The sequence below is a fragment of the Neofelis nebulosa genome, chromosome 12 (assembly GCF_028018385.1).
Source record: "Neofelis nebulosa isolate mNeoNeb1 chromosome 12, mNeoNeb1.pri, whole genome shotgun sequence".
NCBI classification, from domain to species: Eukaryota; Metazoa; Chordata; class Mammalia; order Carnivora; family Felidae; genus Neofelis; species Neofelis nebulosa.
Window position 1 is genome coordinate 68,211,276 of NC_080793.1, and position 21,246 is coordinate 68,232,521.

At 45.8% G+C, this 21,246-nt stretch overlaps 1 long non-coding RNA gene across 1 annotated transcript; it reads right to left on the reverse strand.

The window, feature by feature from the left end:
* Positions 1 to 489: 489 nt before the first annotated feature.
* On the reverse strand, positions 490 to 13,940 carry LOC131491978 (uncharacterized). The gene is made up of 3 exons (XR_009251757.1): positions 13,830 to 13,940; positions 5,528 to 5,879; positions 490 to 1,112 (listed from the first exon to the last, which is right to left on the reverse strand). It is a non-coding gene; the product is annotated as an uncharacterized LOC131491978 (long non-coding RNA).
* Positions 13,941 to 21,246: the final 7,306 nt, after the last annotated feature.

Genomic DNA, 21,246 nt, shown 5'->3' on the forward strand with positions numbered 1-21,246 from the left:
CTGTCATTATGAGAAGAACAAGCCTCAGTTACCCACTGATCCAAGGAGGAGGAGAAATTCACAGAGCAGACCTGTAACCAACAGGGAGCTTGGGGCCCAGCCGAGATTAATCAGTCCTGGCTTCCTAACTCATCTACAGATACATGAGCAAGAAAACAGTGAAGTCTGCAGTATCTTTCATACAGCAATAGCTGATTGGTTCAACTACTAACCATTTAAATAAAATGTGTGATTTAAAGAGGCAAGGTCAGGGGCACCTGGGTGGCTCAGTCAGTTAAGCATCCGACTTCAGTTCAGGTCATAACCTCATGGTCCATGGGTTCGAGCCCCACGTCAGGCTCTGTGCTGACAGCTAAGAGCCTGGAGCCTCCTTCGGATTCTGTGTCTCCCACTCCCTCTCTGCCCCTCCCCAGCTCATGCTCGCTCGCTCTCTCTCTCTCTCTCTCTCAAAAAAATAAAAACGTTAAAAAAAAATAAAGAGGCAAGATCAACAGTAGAAAGGTATTTATTAAAGGTACATATTTTTTTTTAAAAAGAAAATCTCAGTAGAACCATGTGTATTGGTTATCTATTCCTACAAATTACCACAAACTCAGTGGCTGAACAGAACAGACACTTATGGTCCCATATTTTCTGTGGGCCAGGAGTCCGAGCACTGCTTAGCCAGGTCTTCTACCCAGAGTCTCCCAAGGCTGTGGCCAGTATGTTGGCCAGAGCTGGGTTCTCATCAGAGGCTAACCCAGGAAAGTATCTGCTTCCTCACGTACCTGGTTGCAGATAGTGTTTGATTCCTTTCAACTCTAGGATCCATCGGTTCCCTTGGCCAACGAGGGGAGAGAGACTACGGGTAAATCCGCTAGCAAGGTGGGAGTCTTGCTTAAATAATCACAGAGTGGCATCCCACCGTGTTTGCCATATTTTATTAGTTATGCCGAGGGGGGCGGGACTACACAAAGGCAGGGACACAGGGAAGGATGGCACGAGAAGAGGGGACAGCTATAGGGTCTGTCACCACAGTCCATCTTCTCTTCCCATGAAGCATGGCATCTGCCATCTCTGCATGTCTCCTGGTGGTCTCGGGACCGTGCAGCTAACCAGCTGGCCGGGAGAAGCTGAGGAAAGATGTAAGGAAAAGGTGACATTTTCTGGAAAATAAAAAGTTGAATGGAACCAAATCTGCCTTTCAATTTCCTTCTAGTCACTTTGTGGCATTAATGATAAAATTTGACCTAGGGGCACCAGGATGGCTAAGTCAGTTGAGCATCCAACTCCGACTCAGTTCATGATCTCACAGTTCATGAGTTCGAGCCCCACGTTGGGCTCGCTTGTCAGCCTGTCAGCACAGAGCCCGCTTCAGATCCTCTGTCCCCTTCTCTCTCTGCCCCTTCCCCACTTACACTCTCTTTCAAAAAATAAAAAAACTTGACCTAGTAATTCTACTTTTTGGTACTCATCTTTGGGAATGTCTAGCACATGTGCCTGAAGAGACATATACAGGGTTTGTCATCGGTCGTGTGAAACAACATGTGTGTTCAGCACTGGAGGAATGGCTGCGTGGATTGTGGCCCATCTCTACTTTGGAATAGTTTGTAACTAGTTTAAACAAAAAAGGTGGATTCAAAGTGTATTGTTAACTGGAAAAGACAAGGTAGAGAATACCCAGGCTATATGACACAAAGCGCGGAATATTTTCTGCATAGAAAGTACAAGTGCATAGGGAAACATCTAGAAAGGGATACAGAGGCCTCAGAGTACTGTTTAGCTCAGAGTTTCTGAGCTGACGAGAATTATGTCAGGAGAGGGATCAAAGGGGAGTCTGGTCATCTATATTTTGATTTTCGCCCCTGGGAAATGTATTTACGTATTATTTTAGATTTACGTATGATATTATTATACATTAATATATAATTCTTTATATTATATAGAATACTGTATATTATATGTAATATGTTAATTTATATATTGTGTTAATATATGTGTTCACAAAATATTACATAAACATTATATGTATTACATAATTTACATATTACATTATAGCGAAGAAGTCAGAGGAGTAGAAGTCAGCAGTATAGCTGTATAAATCATGATGGTTTTAACCATGTACACAGATTCCTTGATACTTCTCCCTTGAAGAGAAGATCTGCCCTGGCCAGTAGTTTGACTACAACCTCACGAGGGACCTTGAACCAGAATGACTGGGACAAACTGCTCCCAGATCCGTGCCCCACAGAAAATGTGAGATGGTAAGTGTTGTTTTAAGCCTCCAAGTTCGGGGCTAACTTGTTACACAGCAACAGATAACTGATACACAGATTGGTGAGACTAACAGTGGCTTTTTACAACAAGGTAGCGTTCATACACCACCTTGGAAGAGTACATGGAAGTGTTCTGAGCAAGAGGAACGTCTGTCTGTTAAGGGTGAAGTTAAAATAAAGTCCTTGTTTTTAATACGCTCAGTTGCCAACATGGAAAAATCCTGTCACACCAGGGAAAAAAGACTGAAGACTTACCAACCTTTGTTGCGTGATAGCGATCACCAAAAACCCAGCATCCATCTTGTCAACAAATGTTATTCCATTCCACCCATAGTAGAATTTTCCTTTTGCCTTCATAATGCATCCTTCCCAGAACTTCTCCCTGAATCACATCAACAGTTTAAAGGTTGCGCAATGACTGCCTATGAGAATAGCCCCCAAGTGGGTGAAGTTTGCACCCCGACCCATCAACATTGGTTACGATCATCGCTGGGCCTTTGGATTACTGGTGATTTCATCTTCTTCATGGTGGGTCCCATTTTCAAATTTTCTGCAATGAATGCATATTAATTTGGACAGCAAAAAAATATTAATGCTAATTCTCTTTTATTATTGATTTATTTTGAGAGAAAGAGAGCGAGGGAGAGAGAGCATGTGTGCTCACACAAGCACAAAAGGGGCAGAGAGAGAGACTGAGAGACAGAACCCCAAGCAGGCTCCACAGTGTCACTGCAGAGCCTGATGCAGTGCTTGAACTCATGAACCGCAAGATCGTGACATGAGCCAAAATGAAGAGTCAGCTGCTTACGCAACTGAGCCACCCAGGGGAGCCATGCGAATGCTTTTTAAAAGTTACCACATATCAATTAACAACTACATGTTGTTTCTTTCAGCAGGCAGAATCCAAGCCCTCAGCTACCACCACTGTATATTTAGCTGTAACCCATGTGGCCCAAACATTTCTCCCAGGTGGCTGGATAAGCCCAGTGAAACCCTGTGACTAGTTCATATCCTAGAAGGAAAATAAGTAAAGGCTTCTTACCTAAAGGAAAAAAAAAAAAATCTCCCTTTATTTATTTATTCATTTATTTTTAGAAAGAGAGCACACACACGAGAGAGAGAGAGAGAGAGAGAGAGAGAGAGAGAGAATGGGAGAGAGAAAGAGAAGCAGAGGGAGAGGGAGAGAGAATATTAAGCAGGTTCCACACTCAGTGCAGAGCCCAAGGCGGGGCTCAATCCCGCAACCCTGGAATCATGACCTGAGCCAATATCAAAAGTCGGAGGCTCAAGGAACTGAGCCACCCAGGCGCCACACCCCAAATCCCTTTATTTTAAAGGTCTTTCTGAGGCTGGTGTCTGGGTCACATTTCTAAGGCTCAGACCTGAACATAAAAGGTGGGTTTGCCCCAAAGCCTCAGACCTCTAGCAGCTGGCCTGGTTCTGGCTCCTACCTGCCTCATAGAAGGAGGAGAACCTGGAGAACCAGTGGCCCTGAGCCTGGTCTTCAACTTTTATTTCCCGTCTTGCCTTGACTCGTGCATTCTAACATCCAGCTTGATCGAAAGCAAGGAACAGTTTGAGTCTTCTCTCGACCCTTATCGATTTTCTCTTTATCCCGTCCCCATCTCGAATCTTCTTGTCCCTTCCTACGGCCAACCTCATCACCTGAAGTCTATTCTTATTTGAGAAATCTCCTTACTGTCCTGGTGCCTCCTCTCCCCTCCTTCCAATCCACGCGGCTGGACTGAAATCCCCACGTTCCTCTCGTCACCTCCCATTCCGAGCTCTCCCGTGTACTCCTGTTGCAACTACCTGAAGTGTGAGTCCTCAGTACATTCAGCATCTCCAGACCCTACCCCTTTCCAACAGGTTATCTCTTTCCAGACATATCTCCACAGCCATGCCAATCCCATCTAACCGGCATGTATGTAGTAAGTACTGCTATGCCCCAGGACCATACTTACGATGGGAAATAGACAAAAAGAGCTTACAGCCTAGTAAAAGAGACCATTAGTAATTACATAGAGGGGCTCAGAGTGTTTACAGAGGGTGGAGGAGAGGAGCCTCAAACAGCACCGTGGAGGGAAACCTCCCTCAGATTGAAAAAGGGGCAGGGGGATGGTCTTGGAAGGATTCCCAGAGATGATGCTTGAGCTAAAACCAGGAGCCACGTGGAGGCTAAGTAGCTAAAGAAGTGAACAGAGGGCTTTCCAGGCCTAGAGAACAGCACAGGCAAAGCCTCGGTGGCCTGAGCAAGTATCCAATGTAGGAGAAACCGACCAGATATGGTCCATGAGTGACGGAGCCAAAAGCAGAGAGGGGAGGATCTTACTCAGTGGGTACCAAATGGTACTAATTGACTGAGCCCAGGCTTTGAAGCAGGATAGCACCCAGATCACAGAACAACCCATGTGGCATAAGACAATTCACTTCACCTATCAGAGCCTCAGTTTCCCTAGGCCGAAAGTGAGATTTAAAATACCAACCGTGTGGTGTTATTTTGAGGATCATAAAATAAAATGCATTTAAATCACCAGGCTGAGGGGCGCCCGGGGGGCTCAGTCGGTTGAGCGTCCGACTTCGGCTCAGCTCATGATCTCACGGTCTGTGGGTTCGAGCCCCGTGTCGGGCTCTGGGATGACAGCTCGGAGCCTGGAGCCTGCTTCAGATTCTGTGTCTCCCCCTCTCTCTAACCCTCCCCCGCTCATGTTCTGTCTCTCTCCCTCTCTGTCAAAAATAAATAGACATTTAAAAAAAAATTTTTTGGGGGGGCGCCTGGGTGGCTCAGTCGGTTAAGCGTCCGACTTCAGCTCAGGTCAGGATCTCACGGTCCGTGAGTTCGAGCCCCACGTCGGGCTCTGGGCTGATGGCTCAGAGCCTGGAACCTGCTTCGATTCTGTGTCTCCCTCTCTCTCTGCCCCTCCCCCGTTCATGCTCTGTCTCTCTCTGTCTCAAAAATAAAATAAACGTTAAAATAAATAAATAAATAAATAATTTTTTTTAATAAAAAAAATAATGAATCACCAAGCTGAGTGTCTGCCCCATTACAGAAGGTTGAAAAATCCATGCTTCCCTTCCCCTTTTATTATTTAATAAGAACCATAGCAAACAACTATGTAGCATTTACTCTGCACCAGGCACTTTACAATTCATGGAAAATAAATGCCTCAAGAGTATGCATGAAGTGCTTAGTGGGTCTACTGAGAGCTTCTCTCTACCACGGTGGAGTGAACAGAGCTGAGAGATACAATGGCCAGAAAGAAAGGGGTCACCTTTTATTCAGGTCAGCAGGAAACTAACTACACATCAGTGAAGAAGAAAGATGTTAGAGTCGCAGAGCACTAGACGCGACTTGGAACAAAGGCCTTCAGACGGTGTGGAGACCAGAGCTCTGTAGTCTCTGCCATCAGGATACCCGGGGTCTACTTCTAGCATCAGCCCTCTGCAGGCTGGTCCCTTATCACACTCCCTCCTTCACCACATCATCATCGAAGGCAAAGCCTTTCCCGAATGAGTGGCTGCCTTCCCTGCTCACATCGCTCTTCATTTGCAACGAATGGGCACAATTGTCTGGTCTTGTGGTGCATTCCCTCCTTCCTTCATTTGGCTGATATTTCCTGGAGGCTGAAAGCATAACAGAAATCAAAACACATACAGCCCCTCCCCTCTGGGAGCTCACAATGCTGAGAAGCCAGTTGAGGGAGCAAGGCACTAGTCATCACAAAAGTAAGTGTTTACATGTATTTTTTTTTTTTTTTTTTAATGTGCCGCGCTAGAGAGTTAGGCTGTTTGGCGGTGTTCAGCAGGGTTTCTAACCCAGTGAACCGAAGGGTCTTGGAGGACCAGTATAATTGCCCCCAACTATTTTACAAGCAAGCTCCCGTAGGCCTGACCCCATCATATTTGTCCTCGCTTCCCCTGCCACCCCGGCCAGTGGCACATAGTAGCCGCTCAATAAATGTCAGCTGCAATAAAGGAGTTCCCGGACCAGTTCAGATCAAAGCCCGACTCCCACCAGAGTTAATAAAAAGCTCTGGTTACAGGCTTCTGAGGACACAACCTGGGATGTTTGCTTTCCTTCATTTCCAAGGAAGGCATTCTCGAGTTCCCAACATTTAAGAGAAGGCTCAGGAGAGAAAGTTTGTGTAGTTAATGATCCAGCCCGGGATGGTTTATCTCAAAGCTGAGGGGGTGGGGGGTGGCTGGCTGCCTCGGGGCTGTCAGCAGGGAACTGGATGTGAAGAGGTGGGAGATTACAGGAGCTTTGGAGACAAAGGAACATAAATCAAAAAGAATTAAAAGAAAACAAGATCCTTGAGCCTCCGCCTGTTAATGTTCTTTTAAAAGTATTTTTGCTAGCAATCCGGTGGGGGAGGGTAAACAAAGTTTAAATGAAGGAAAGTAAGCCCGAAAGTGAATGGCTAAAGGCCACGTAGAGCCCAGGTCTGTCCCCTCCTCTGTCTTTTTACTTTTCTCGGTCTTACTGTTAATGGCCCGAAATGATTAACTAACAATTGGAAAAAAGATGTCACAGACATAAACTGTTTCCTCCCTCTCTTCCTCACTCTTGTTTCAATTCCTGTTTGGTTCAGACACTCTGAGCTACAGATCTTCCTTCACGAAGAAATGGCTTGGGCTCTACTGAATAAGTCAACACCAGAATGCAAGGCGGGGTTGAGCAGGTGGAAGAGGATGGCTTTATTCCAAAAGCATAAATGGTCGACCCGAGTTAGATTTAAATAGTAACACTGCGCCGAAGCCGTGCAAGTCCCACGCCCTCCATAAATCGGGCAGCCAGCCTGAACCACTTACCAGAGCTTCGAACAGAAACCATCCTACTCCACGACGTCCTCAGGCTTCTGGTCTTTTCTAAGACGATACATTACCAGAACTTTAGACAAGAACATTAATTCCCACCCCTGGTACTTCCACGGGTAGCCCACTCTCCTACAGAGGAAACCACTTCTTCGAGAATTAGGGTTGCCATAGAAAATTCAGGACGTCTAGTTAAATGTGAATGTCAAATAAGCAACAAATAATTTTTCAGTATGAGTGTGGCCAAAATATCACATGTTTGGATGTCCTACTTTTACTTGCTAAATCTGGCAAACCTTGCAATTCTCCAGCTCAACAGATCCTAAACATATAGGGTTGCCAGATAAGCTATAGGTTGGTCAGTTAATTTGAATTTTAGATAAATAACTAATCATTTTTTAGTGTAAGTGTATCTCATGCTGCAATATTTGGGATATATATATTGTTAGAAAGAAGGAAAGAAAGAAAGAAAGAAAGAAAGAAAGAAAGAAAGAAAGAAAGAAAGAAAAGAAAGAAAGAAAGAAAGAGGGAGAAAGGGAGGAAGGAAGAGAGAAGAAGGGAAGGAGGAAGGAAGGAAGGAAGGAAGGAAGGAAGGGAGGAAGGAAGGGAGGGAGGAAGGAAGGAAGAGGGAAGGAGGAAGAAAGAAAGGAAGGAAGGGCGGAAGGGAGGAAGGAAGAAAGAGGGAAGGAGGAAGAAAGAAAGGGAGAAAGGGAGGGAGGGAGGGAGGGAGGAAGGGAAGAAGGAAGGAAGGAAGGGAGGGAGGGAGGAAGGAAGGAAGAGGGAAGGGAGGGAGGGAGGGAGGAAGAGGGAAGGAAGGAAGAAGGGGAAGGAGGAAGGAAGGAAGAGAGGGAGGGAGGGAGGGAGGGAGGGAGGGAGGAAGGAAGGAAGGAAGGAAGGAAGGAAGGAAGGAGGGAAGGAAGAAGGAAGGAAAGAAGGAAGGAAGGGAGGGAGGGAGGAAGGGAGGAAGCGGGGAGGGAGGGACAGACTCCAAATAATGGAGTCTCTCATGCTCATTAATTTATTCTTTTAATATGTGTATACACTCTGAAGGCATCGGGGCTAAAGCCAGTACAGGGATCATGTGTAGCTTTTGTGAGAACACCATGATAAATATGAAGATTGCACCATACTACCACAGGGCCCCCGTGCACTTGTACACACACACACACACGTGTGTGTGTGTGTGTGTGTGTGTGTGTGTGTGTGTGTCTGTAGCAGACTGGAGAGACACAGCATTCTTATGATAAAGGCAACTACAATAACACCTGAGTTGTTGTTGCTGTGTTTAGGCAGAAAAGTCCCAAGAACACATATAAATAAATATAAATCATAAATGAGAAAGGACATCTTTTCTGAGGAAATGGAGGAGCAAAGGGGGTGGTTAAAGCTCCCAAGTAAGCTGAGGGTAAAGGAAGAAGCATGTGAAGGGGTAGGAGACGAGCTTCCTGCATGTATCAACTGGACGCTGGTGGAAGAGACACTCAGTTCAAAGCCAGTAAGGAGCCGAGCATTCATCCGGGTGCTTCTGTGACTGTTCGCTTGCCTGCCTTGGCAGTTTTACTCTTGATTACTGGGTTTCTACCATGCTTTGTTTCACATTCTGTGAGTGTGTATGGCTAACATGTATCTTTTCTCTTTAATCTACTCTACAGCATAAAATCCATAGGGAAACAGCAGCAAGGATTCAAATATTACTGTTTGAATTAAAGATTCAAAAATTATTATACTCTTAACTCTGTTAAAAACTGGGAGACATTATCGTGAAGAGCGATCAAATATTTCCAATCTTGCTTAAGAAGTCTTTCGGAAGGATAACAATGATCTTTCAATGATCATGTCAAAGAAAAGTAAAAAGAAGCAGGTGAAATTAATGTTAATAAAAGATCTTACTGAAGGGGCACCTGGGTGGCTCAGTCGGTTGAACGTCCGACTTCAGCTCAGGGCATGAACTCACAGTTCATGAATTCGAGCCCTGTGTCGGGCTCTGTGGTGACAGCTCAGAGCCTGGAACCTGCTTTGGATTCTGTGTCTCCCTCTCTCTCTGCCCCTTCCCCGCTCATGCTTGTCTCTCTCTCTCTCTCTCTCTTAATAATAAATAAACATTAAAAAAAAAGATTTTACTGAAGCCCAGTATCTCCAAAATACTATCATTTCAACATGCAATTAAAATTATGAATGCAGGGGCGCCTGGGTGGCGCAGTCGTTAAGCGTCCGACTTCAGCCAGGTCACGATCTCGCGGTCCGTGAGTTCGAGCCCCGCGTCAGGCTCTGGGCTGATGGCTCGGAGCCTGGAGCCTGTTTCCGGTTCTGTGTCTCCCTCTCTCTCTGCCCCTCCCCCGTTCATGCTATGTCTCTCTCTGTCCCAAAAATAAATAAAAAACGTTGAAAAAATAAATAAATAAATAAAATTATGAATGCAATACTTTATATCTTTTCTTAAACTGAGGCTTCAAAATCTGGCACATCTCAACTTAGATGCTAACTTTTACCAGAAATACTTTATCTATATTTAGATTTCATAAAATTTGCATTTGAAAATGGAGATTCATGTACCCAACTTGTTCTGAACATACTTAAGAGCTTTCCAATAACTGAGTTAACTCTTTAAGTTTAAACTTACATAGAATTAAAAAGCCAGCCTTCTGTTGCCCCGACCACATTTCAAGTGATCAATACCTGCAAATGCAGGTCGAAGATAAAGACACAAATTTCCAGCCTCTAAGTAACATCATCGATTTCTACTGCTAGTGCCCTATTTCTTGCTCTTTTAATATCCTGATTGTCACTCAACCTGCAGTCCCATCTTCTGGAAGATAAAGCCTAGAAAGAAAAGGGGTTGACCTCCAACTTATTCCAAAGAACAAAGCAAATTCATCCCCTGAGCTCTACTGATATTTTCTTTTGTTTTCACTTTTTTTTAATGTTTATTTATTTTTGAGAGAGAGAGAGAGAGAGAGAGGTGGGGAGGGGCAGAGAGAGAAGGAGACGCAGAATCCGAAGCAGGCTCGAAGCCCTGAGCTGTCAGCACAGTGCTCGAGGAGGGGATCTAGCCCAGGAGCCACGAGATCATGAACTGGGCCGAAGTCGATGCTCATCCAACTGAGCCACTCAGTCGCCCCTTTACTGATATTTTCTCAATGGTTACATTCAGTTCTGTAAACGCTATAGAAGTAATTTCATCTGCACGGAACTTGGAGTGGTTTCTGCCTATTCCTTCTTGGTATGCAGAGAGCATTGTGCATGGTAAGTATTCAACAAAAGCATGCTGAATGCGCAAATAAGTGACCATTCGGGAGACATGCTCCAGTTAATTGTGTTCATGGAAAAACCGAAGGAGATCATTTAAGAAAAGAATCCTCTGCCCTATTCTTTGGGTAATGTCTTTAACCAAGACCCTTTCATCCAGTGATACCTGAAGATAGCAACAGAAAGAGGGAGGAGGAGTGCCAAGAGGAAGCTGTCATCAGATATCTCTGCTCAGACAAATGACCAGAATTCTCCTGCCCTGGCCCACCCCTCATTTGATGGTGGCACAGACTGGTACAGCAGGGACACAGACCAAAGTGCTATTACCGGACTTCAGGTCTTGGGGGGAATGAAATAAAGTCGAGTATCGATCCCAGCAGAGACAGTTCAGACATGGAAGGGCCAGCCCGTGCCAGAAACCCCAGTACAGCCCTTTGGGATTTGCTGAGAGAGTCCCTCAAGAAGGTTCGGAAGCACTTACAAATAAATACATAGGAAAAAAAAAGTGGATTGTGCACACTCACTTCAATAAGAAAGAGATGAGGAAAACTCCCTTTTGGAAAAAAAACCATGCAAATCACTTAAGAATTGGACGAAGAACTCTCAGATGAGGTCCGCTTTGAGAAGGTCGCGTGCCAAGAAAAAAGAAGATGTATGAGTACAGCTCACCTCCAGGAGTGAGGTCAGCAGAGCAGAAGCTCAAAACAAGGTTAAGACTGAGGGAAACAAGTGCTCACAATTTTTAAAAGGGGTATTTGTTAGATTCCTATTGACGGTATAACCAATTGCCACAAACCTCATGGCTTAAAATAGCACAAATTTATTATCTGAAAGTTCTGAGGGTCAGAACTCCAAAACCAGTCTGATTGGGCTAAAAGCAAGGTGTCGGCAGACCTGAATTCCTTCTGGAGGTTCTAGGGGATATTCCATTTTCTTGTCTTTTCTGGTTTCTAGAAGCATCCTGCATTCCTTGGATTCTGGCCCAACATGGCTCCACCTTCAGCTTGCATGGTTGTATCTCTTTCTCTCTTTCTGATCATCTTGTCTCCCTCTTATAAGAACACTTGTGATGGATGGCATTGGGCCCACCCAGATAAGCCAAAATAATCTCCCCATCTCAGGATCCTTGATTTAATCACACCTGCAAAGTCCTCTTTACCAAGGTTCCAAGGATTTGTGCAGGGACATCTTTGGGGACCGTTACTCAGCCTAGCACAGATATACTTGACTGTCCTACAGGAAAATGAATATTTCTCGGAGGCAATGATGTGATGCTCAGCAGTGACAAAGGGGAAGTGAGCCTTCTTGATTCCTTCATGACTTCCAACTTCTCTGACAAGAAGACTGATCCCTTCCCCAACCCCTATAAGCTAATACACCCAGTTTCCTCCAAGTCTCCGTGGTTCATTGTGCTGTCCTCTGTTAGAGCATTCAATCACTCAACGAATAGTTATTGAACATCTACTATGTTGAAGCAATATTCTAATCACCCAGGATAGCAAATCTAATCACCCAGTGAGCAAAACAAATGAAAGTTCTTATCCTCAAAAAATGATCACACTAGTAGGGGAAGACACACAATTTAAAAAAAATAAAAAAGAAAGAAGGAAGGAAATTATACGGTGTATTTGAAAGTGATTAAGTGCTATTTAAAAAGTGAGGCAGGGGAGAGTGCCTGGGTGGCTCAGTCCGTTAAACATGTTAAGCACCTGACTTCCGCTCAGGTCATGATCTCATGGTTTGTTCCAGTTTCAAATCAAGTGAGCAGGAACCCCTCTTGGGTGAGCTGCACTTCTCTGTCTCTCTCTCCCTCTATCACTTGTGACCCCTCTGGCGCTCAAAAAAAAAAAAAAACGGGGCGGGGCGGGGGGGGGGGTAGGGGGGAGAGGAGTGGGGAGTGCAGGTAGTTAACCTGCTAGGTGCTAACTCAGTGTTTAGGAAAGGCTTCGCTGAGAATAGGGCATCTGCCCAATCTGCTTGAAGGGTGAAGGAGGGAGCCACACCCTTTCTTAGATCCCCGAAGAACAGAAACCGCAAATAAGGCAAAAGCCCCGCAGGGGGAACAGCTTGAGGGGCTGAAGCAGATGGGGACTAGCCTGACTGCAGGAGAATCAGCAAGGGGACAGTTGCAGGAGCTGAGAACAGATGCTCATGGGAGGGCCAGCCGAGGAAGGCCTTGTCACATCGGATTGTCCAGGACCATGAGCTCCAGAGAGCAGGGATACTGTCTCATTCTCTTTGGTGTCCCTGGCACCTCGCACAGTGTGAGCATGCGTAGTTAACGCGCTTGCGACACGGGGCATGCTTCTCTCCTTGCAACTTCACTGCAGGCTTCTTCCCTCCTGCACGAAGGACAGGGGCCTGGCATGTCTGTCACTAGATGGCACGGACCCGACGCCTGTGGCCAAGAAGTAGGAGTTGCAGGTGCAAGGGCCAGAATCCTGTGCGCTCTGCCCCTGCGCTCTGCCTACCTGCTCCGCGGCTACCTCGCTGCCCTTCGCTCCCTGCCCCCGTCAATGCCATCCCACCTGTACCAACCCCGGCTGCGGCGAGGCCTTTTTCCTTTCATCGCCTGCTGGGAGCACCAGCTCCGCGGAAAGCTGGAGAGACCGGAAGAATTGGGGTGGGGAAGGAGGTGCGAGACCCGCCCCGCCGGCAAGGTCTGGGGTGGGGATTGGGGGGGGGGGAGGGGACGGGAGTCGGGAGCGCAGTGCCCAGCGCGGGGGCGGGGGACAAAGGGTTAAGCGATCGGCATTACTGTCTGCGTGCGGCTGGGCTCGGAGGGCCTCGCGTTGCGCCTGGGTGGTCCGGTACAGTCGCGGGCAGCAACCTATTAGTGGTATCTCGGCGTGATTTATGCAGCTGTCAAGCTGCCTTCACCACGACAAGTGAACTGCGGCCCCGCGCCGCGCTCCTTCCGAGACCATCAGTAAATGGGGCCAAAGAGAAAGGAAAACAGCTCAAGGTGCCACCCCTCAGCCTCCGGGTCCTCTAATGACGAGTCCCCTCTATAGAAAAACATCCAGCTGCCCCCAGGAGAGCGACTCACAGAGCCCCACTGTCTGGGGCGCCAGGGCGGCAGGGGGCCGGGGGCGGGGGGCGCAGGCGGGCTTGGCAGGGAGCCACCCGCCACCAGGGGAGCGGGGGCAAGCCAGCCCGCCAGGCGTGGCGCGGACACGGCCAGTGCCGTGACGGTGACAGTGCCAGGGGTGGACGTCGTCCTGCGGCCAGGGGAGCGTGGTCAAGCCAACATGCCACCCACGAGGTCTGGCACCCGCTCCACCCCGCCACCCCTCCTTTTACCCTCCAGCACAGGCGACGCTGGCCTGAGAGGGCTACACAGGGGACACGCGTCCCCTCGGCCTCAGCAATCCCCACACCTTCCACCTGCGCAGGTGACCCTGGGTCGGTCCATGGCCATCAGACACCAGCGCCTACCCCCCCCCCACTCCCCCTTGCCCACACCCACACCCGTGCACACACCCCTGCCACACGCACCCGTACCCTACACACCTGCTATCCAAGAGGGCCACGGCCCCCCAGGAGAGGGCTATCTGTTTTATTCAGTACTTGATTGACAGTGAAGTAGCCAAGGGCCTGTGCAAAGCTTTAGAGGCCTGGGGAAGTGTGCGTCTGTGTGTCTGCGCGTGCGTGTGCGTGCGCGTGTGCGTGAGAGAGCGCGCGCGCGCGCCAACAACCACGGGACTGCCCTTGTTAATAACGTCAGGGACGTTAATAGGCCTCTTTTCTCCCTGCTGCCAAGTGGCGTGCGGTGCATTGTGTTTGTGGTACCGCAGTGGAGGGCAGGTGTTCCACACTGGATCTGATTCCCAGCCAGAACGTTTCAGAGGCTGGAGGTGACGCACAGCGACGAGTTCCTGATTGCTGCTGACACTGGGAGAAGCGGAAGGAGGTGCATGCTGGCCCCCGGGGTGCCCCCCCCCCCGCCCCGGAACGGCCCCTCCCTCCCTCTCTCCTCCTTCAATACCTTGGCCTTGCCTTGAGGCCACAGGACCCGGCACTCAACAACGTGGGTGCCCTGAAAAGGAAACTCTTAGCTGGACTCAGAAGGACACAGGTGGCACCGACAGCTGCACGCTCCCTGGGTCTCTGGACTTGGCAGAGCTCCCTGGACTTGGTCATTTAACAGTCCTGTCAACACAGGCGGGAAGGGACAATGGCATTTTTAATAAGCTTCCTGTTTGTTCAGAGAGGAAGCTGCTAATGCCTCACTCCAGAATGGTGTCTGGAGGTGACCGTGCCAGCTCTCCCTCCGGGCACCTGATCTGCCTCCCTTCTGCCTGTTCAGCCACAAGTTTCAAAGGTTGACAGTTTAGCGCAGGGCATGGCAGCTCTTGCATTTCCCACTGCCAGGGGCTTCTCAAGGACCCTTGTGCCCTTCTGTTTTCCAGGGCACCATTCTTCTGCTCTGGTCTGGGTATAAAAGGGAACAGCTGCACTGGAAGTCGGGACTGGAGCCCGCTTGGCCCACATTCCTTGTCGAATTCCCGTCTTGGCCCTCTCCCCTGCACCCCCACGTCCGGTTAGTACAGGCGGCCCCCGGGGCCCTGCTTCTACTTTCAAATCCCTCACAGCAACGCCTCACACCACGCCACACGGCACGAGGGGCCTTTCTGGGATTTGTTTTCTCATTGGCTCCCCAGAGACCCTGGACAGATAAAGTCACAAGGAGGTGGAAGGCATCCATTTTCTTTCCGGTCGCTCCTTGAGAAAGAAGGAGGCTGGTGACAGAAGAATAAACCGTTATAATTCCTTGGGTGCTTTTCTGGCATATTCTGTGGGGAAGCTATGCCTGGAAATGACGATGGATGGGCCCAGATTGATTTTTTTTCTGCTAATGTTTCCCACATAGGGTCTTTTCACACTCATTTGTGCAAGACTTTTTTTTTTTTTCTTTTCTGAAAAGCTGGGAGAAGGTAAAATTTCACAGGAGAGTCCCATGCTTTCTTCTGTGGGAACTATGAGGCCAGCTCACCAACTCCACTGTTCCCATGTGGCTTCAACCCCCGTCTTGTCCCATCCAGGCCTTTGCAATGACTTTCTCAGAACTCCAATCTTTCTTCTTCCACCCTAATCACCTTCTTTAAATACAAGCAAGATCTCACTTTTCCCTCCTCTAAAATCTTCACTGGCAAACCGTCTGCCAAAGTCCCAAACCTGAGAGTGTCATCAAAAGCCCTTGACAAGATGGATCCATCCAATCTCTTTTTATGTACCCTCCCTTCAGAAGATACACGTGGTAGGGGCGCCTGGGTGGCTCAGTCGGTTAAGCGTCCAACTTCGGCTCAGGTCAGGATCTCGTGGTTCGTGGGTTCGAGCCCCATGTGGGGCTCTGTGCTGACAGCTCAGAGCCTGGAACCTGCTTTGGATTCTGTGTCTCCCTCGCTCTCTGCTCCTCCCCCACTCATGCTCTGTCTCTATCTCAAAAATAAATAAACATTTAAAAAAATTAAAGAAAGAAAAGGAAGATACACGTGTTAATCTGGGTTGGCCAAGAAGTAGACATCATGATGAGATTCAAAATGCATAGATTCACTTGCCATTTGCAACTACGTGGATGGAACTGGAGGGTATTATGCTAAGCGAAATTAGTCAGAGAAAGACAAATATCATATGACTTCACTCATATGAGGACTTTAAGACACAGAACAGATGAACACAAGGGAAGGGAAGCAAAAATAATATAAAAAAAGGGAGGGGGACAAAACATAAGAGACTCTTAAATACAGAGAACAAACAGAGGGTTATTGCAGGGGGGTCTTGGGAGGGGGGATGGGCTAAATGGGTAAGGGGAATTAAGGAATCTACTCCTGAAATCATTGTTGCACTATATGCTAACTAACTTGGATGTAAATTTAAAAAATAAATTCAAATTAAAAAAAAATGTGTAGATTCAACTAGGGCTAATACCTGTGGAAGAGAAAAATGGGGCAGTAGCTGGAGAAAGCAGGAAGAACTGTCAGAGTTTAATGAAGGTTTGACATACACACACATACACACACACACACACAGTGAAGGGGAGAGGAAGGAAATGTCAAGTAGAAGCATCCAAGACTGATATAGAATTAAGAAAGTTGCATCAAGACCATCAGGGAGCGATGTCAGCCCACATCAAGGGAAATTTAGCTAACAAAGGACTTCCATGGCTTCCAGGAATGGACCCATCTTTGTATCCCTGCCTCACTCAGCCACTGGCTGAGAACAGCCGATGGGAAATGCATTTGGCCTTGATGAAACCCAGTGTGGATTGGTTTATGGACTTCTCAGAGGGCAGCAGCTGGGATCCTTGGTCAACCCCTGGATTTGGAGGTCTTCAAGGGGCATTTCCATGGGCATTCCCATAGCTGCCACAAGGTGCAGGTCAGCCAAAGAAAGTAACCTATAGTCTTCAGAGCAAGCCATTCACCCATGCATTTTCTCCTGCCTTCTTCCTTGCCTGCCATGCTCTTTCTTCCATTCTACCACCAAATGAAATTCTACTCATCCTTCAAGAGTCCATACAAGTGCCACCTTCTCCAAGAAGCCTTTTATCTACACTGATGATACTTTGCCTGCCCCTGCATGATAGCATCCTTTTGGATTTACACTAGTTGTCCAAGTCTCATCCCTGGCCTTGAGGATGAGAACTGTTTCATTCCTCTTTATACAAGTAGTTTGTTATGGCAGCTCACATAGATTCCCTCACGTACTTATTCAACAGGATTGCTTGTTTATTTTTATGTACCAGGCACTACACTGGGCCCCACTGGTCTAGAATTGTGCAAGATGGTGAAGGAGCTTACTTTCCGGCCTGGGTGAGGGAACTAGGAAAATGAAAATATTAAGAGTCAAGCAATGTCCCACAGGAGAAAGGGGACAAGAAGGCAGAGTCCTGAGCCAAGGTATCCTGGACTGGTACTATGTTTTTAAAAAATGTACAGCAATAGCATATGAGGTCTTGGGATGCTAAATTTGGGGAGTTGACATTAAAAACCATCCAGAAGTCAGATTAATGAATTTCAATGACCCCATTGGTTCAGCAAAATTACCAGAAAGCCTCCGTCTACAATGGCTCTGGATGGGCAAAAAAAAAAATCTCTGTGCCTGTGTCTTACACTGCCATAAATTTTTATTGGAGCTATGCACAGGCTTTCAGAAACCCCAGGCCAAAGTCAAGAAATTAACAAGTAAATACAAAGCAAAAGCTCTTCTTAAAGTAATTCCCCATTAATAATTATAAAATGCTTAAGAAAACAATCCACTGTGAGTAAAAGTCAGCGAGTACAACAGATGATTAATTCATCAAGAACTTGAGATACTAGAAAAACAATGTAAGAGAAACTATAAAGCAAGTATGCTTAAAGTATAAAAGCATTTCTTTAAGTATTAGAAATATAAGGGGAAAAATTGGACTCTATGAAAAAATGAACCAGCAGATTTGAAAAAGAATGAATCAAAACTTCTACAAATGGAAAATGTTTTCATTAAAATTAAAAAGTGAATGGGCAATGAAACAGCAAATCACCCAAGTTAGATTTGAAAAAAGTGATCAAATATAGCACAGGAAAGTAATAAGGTAGAAAATATGAAACATTAAGAAACCATGGATGATATAATGAGAGGGTCAAACATATGTCTAGTTGGAGTAGAAGCAATATTCCAAGAAGAAATGTCTCAGAATTTGCTCAAATAGATGAAAGACATGAATGTTCAGATTTAATGAGTATGAATCCCGTGCAGAATGAATAAAAATAAACCCACAACAAGAATAGCATATTGAAACTGCAAAACATGAATGCTAAAGAGAAATTCCTTTTAAAAAAGAGAGAGAAACAAAATTTAACATAACTCAGTAGCTATAGTGGAGACCAGAAGACAGTGGAATGTTGTGAAAATCCCAAGGGATGAAAATGTTCAACCTAAAATTCTATACTCACATAAACTTCTATACTTTATTCTGTAATCAACAGTACACAAATTAAAGATATTTTAGGCAAATAAATGCCAACATGATTTATAATTCACAGATCCCCACTCGAAAAGATTCAAAAGGATGTACTTCAGTGAGAAGGAAAGTTGAGGGGCACCTGGGTGGCTCAGTTGGATAAGTGACCAACATCAGCTCAGGTCATGGTCTCGTGATTCTTGAGTTCAAGCTCCCCATTGGGCTCTGTGTTGACAGCCCAGAGCCTGGAGCCTGCTTTGGATTCTGTGTCTCCCTCTGTCTCCGCCCTTCCCCTGCTCGCTCTCTCTCTCTCTCTCTCTCTCAAATACAAATATCTAATTTTTTTTAAAAAAGAAAGAAAGTTAAACCAAAGGAAGAGTGCAAATACAAGGGGTGAAGTTCAGCTAAACAGTTGTTTAAAATTTAGGTAAGTATAAACAAATGTTGGCTGTAAAATTAATAGTAATAATAATAATGACTAATTTAGGATAGTTTAAACCCAAATGGGTTGAAAATGCTTGACAAAAATCACACGTGAACCAGGGTAAATGTGTTCATAGATTTGTTCAAAAAGATGATGAGCACAATAGATCTTGTCAAGATCTTGTTAAATCTTGTTAGGTCAAAGATGCATATTAAAAATCTAAGGGTGCTTAATGCAATGTGTTACTCTGGATTGGATCTCGAAACAAACAAACAAAAAGTACGTAAGTGGAAAAACTGGTAAAATCCAATTAAAATCTAGAGTTTAGTTAATAGTAATGCATCCCTGTTGCTTTGGGTTGTTTTTTTTTTTTTAATTTTAACTAATGTGCCATGGCTTATAAGATGTTAACAAGGAAAACTGAGTGAGGGGTATAAAAAAAATTCTCTATTTTATACTTGTAACTTTTATGTCAATCTAAAATTATTCCAGAAAAAAAAATTATTAAAAAATAGAGAAAAAATTTTAAATGCAAAGGTAACCACTAAAGGCTAGAGCAAGAAAGAATAACCTCCAATTAGAAGGCAGAAATATAAAGAAAACTTGGTAAATCAAAATAGGAGGCAGGCAAGAAGAAACATAAATAAGTATTTAAAAAGCATTATGGATAACAAAAAAAATGAATTGGTAGAAATAAATTTAAATATCGGATCGGGAAACAGATGAACAAAAGGGAAGGGAAGGAAAAGTCAGATAAGAACAGAGAGGGAGGCAAACCATAAGAGACTCTTAAATACAAAAAACGAACTGAAGGTTGCTGGAGGGGAGGTGGGTGGGGTGATGGGCTAAATGGGGGATGGGTTTTCCCAAGTAGGAGAGCATTTGTTGGGATGAGCACTGGGTGTTATATGTAAGTGATGAATCACTGAATCCTACTTCTGAAATCATTACTACACTATATGTTAACTAACTTGGATTTAAATAACATTTTAAAACTTAAAAAAAAATAAATAAAATACATACATACATATATACATATCAGACTGGGGACTAAATAAGTTAAAAGCAAACATCAGTAAATTACCAAACAGAGAAGATGAGCTAATTAATAACATGAAGATCTAGTTCTTTAATCAAGAAAAAATGAAAAGGAAGAAAGGGAGGGAGGAAGGAAGGGAGGAAGGAAATCATTAGGTAAACAAGTATTTTTTTAAAGAGGAGAAAACAAATACACAAAATTAGAAAATCACCACAAATATAGAAGAAACTTGGAAAGCTATGAAGGCAACTACTCAGCTCTATATAATCAACTTTCTTTGAGCACCCAGGTGATAGAATTCTTCCTTTGTCTTCCACAACTTCTCTCTGCCCCCTCCTCCTTGACTTTAATGGACCACATCAAGCCCTCTGGCCTCCCATCAGTTTTAGGTCCAGCCAAGGAAATACATGAGAAGAGATTCTTCCCCCAGTTCCCTTCCTCCACCAAAGGACACAGCACATTGGTTTTACTTTTGGATTTAGCAAAGGCAAATTGAAAAGCCAAGAGGCTGATCCCTATATGGGATCACCAAGAGTCCCTATAGGATAACAGGACATCCTCAGGTATTGGACAGACTTGGGGACCAGTTAAATCCACTTCTGTATGTCCTGGTTGTGTGACCTTGGTCGAGTGAGTCCCTTATATCTACCGAATCAGGTGGCTATAAGAGGAAGAAACACACAAAAGAATAGTGGTAATGTATGTAACCCATAGAGATATTTATAAAGGCTCAGAAGAGAAGTCAAGATGGTGGAGAAGTAGGGGGACTGGAATTTCCCTCCTCCCTCAAACACAGCAGTATTGAGGTCAGAACACTTGGAATACCAGGAATACAGGCTGCAGAGTGACAAAAAAATCTCCAGAGATGGAAAGAGACAGCTTGGCAGGACAGAGGTGCATGTATGCGAATTGGGAGGGATAAAAGGGGTGGTGTAAGCATGGAGTAGGGAACCTCTTCAGTGGAAAAACAAAAGGAAGAGAAAGAGAAGCTGTGAAAGTGTGGGATTGTATTTGGACAAGAGAAAGACCTCTCCAGACCATGGACTGGGGAACGAGAAATATGGAAAGAGCCAGTTTCAACTTTGCAAACAGCCTTAGGAACTAAAGACTGGAGTTATCTGGGTTCAAGACATTCTCTGGACTGAAGCTGGCCGTGTGCTCACGCCTGGAAGGCAGCCACCCCAGGGCGCGGTAGCGATCTCGGGGTGCACTGGGATAGAACAGTCACCTCCCTTGAGTACTGTGAAAAGAAGGTATATTGCCCCCCAACCAAGGAAAAAAGACCCTGCAGGTGCCAGCCAGAGACCTTTTGTCAGCGGGGCTAGCCAAGAACCAGGTCCATGGGGTGCGGGATCCTTTAAGAAATCAGGTTTTGAATCCCAGTCCAGTGCCTGGGAGACATGGGAGACTGTGGAGCAGGACAAGCCCATTCTACTCTGTGAGGGCAGCCTGAACAGCCTGGTTTGAGACGCCCTGTCCGGGGAGGAGAGATTGGGGTGTGGCCATTTTTCGCCCCATCACC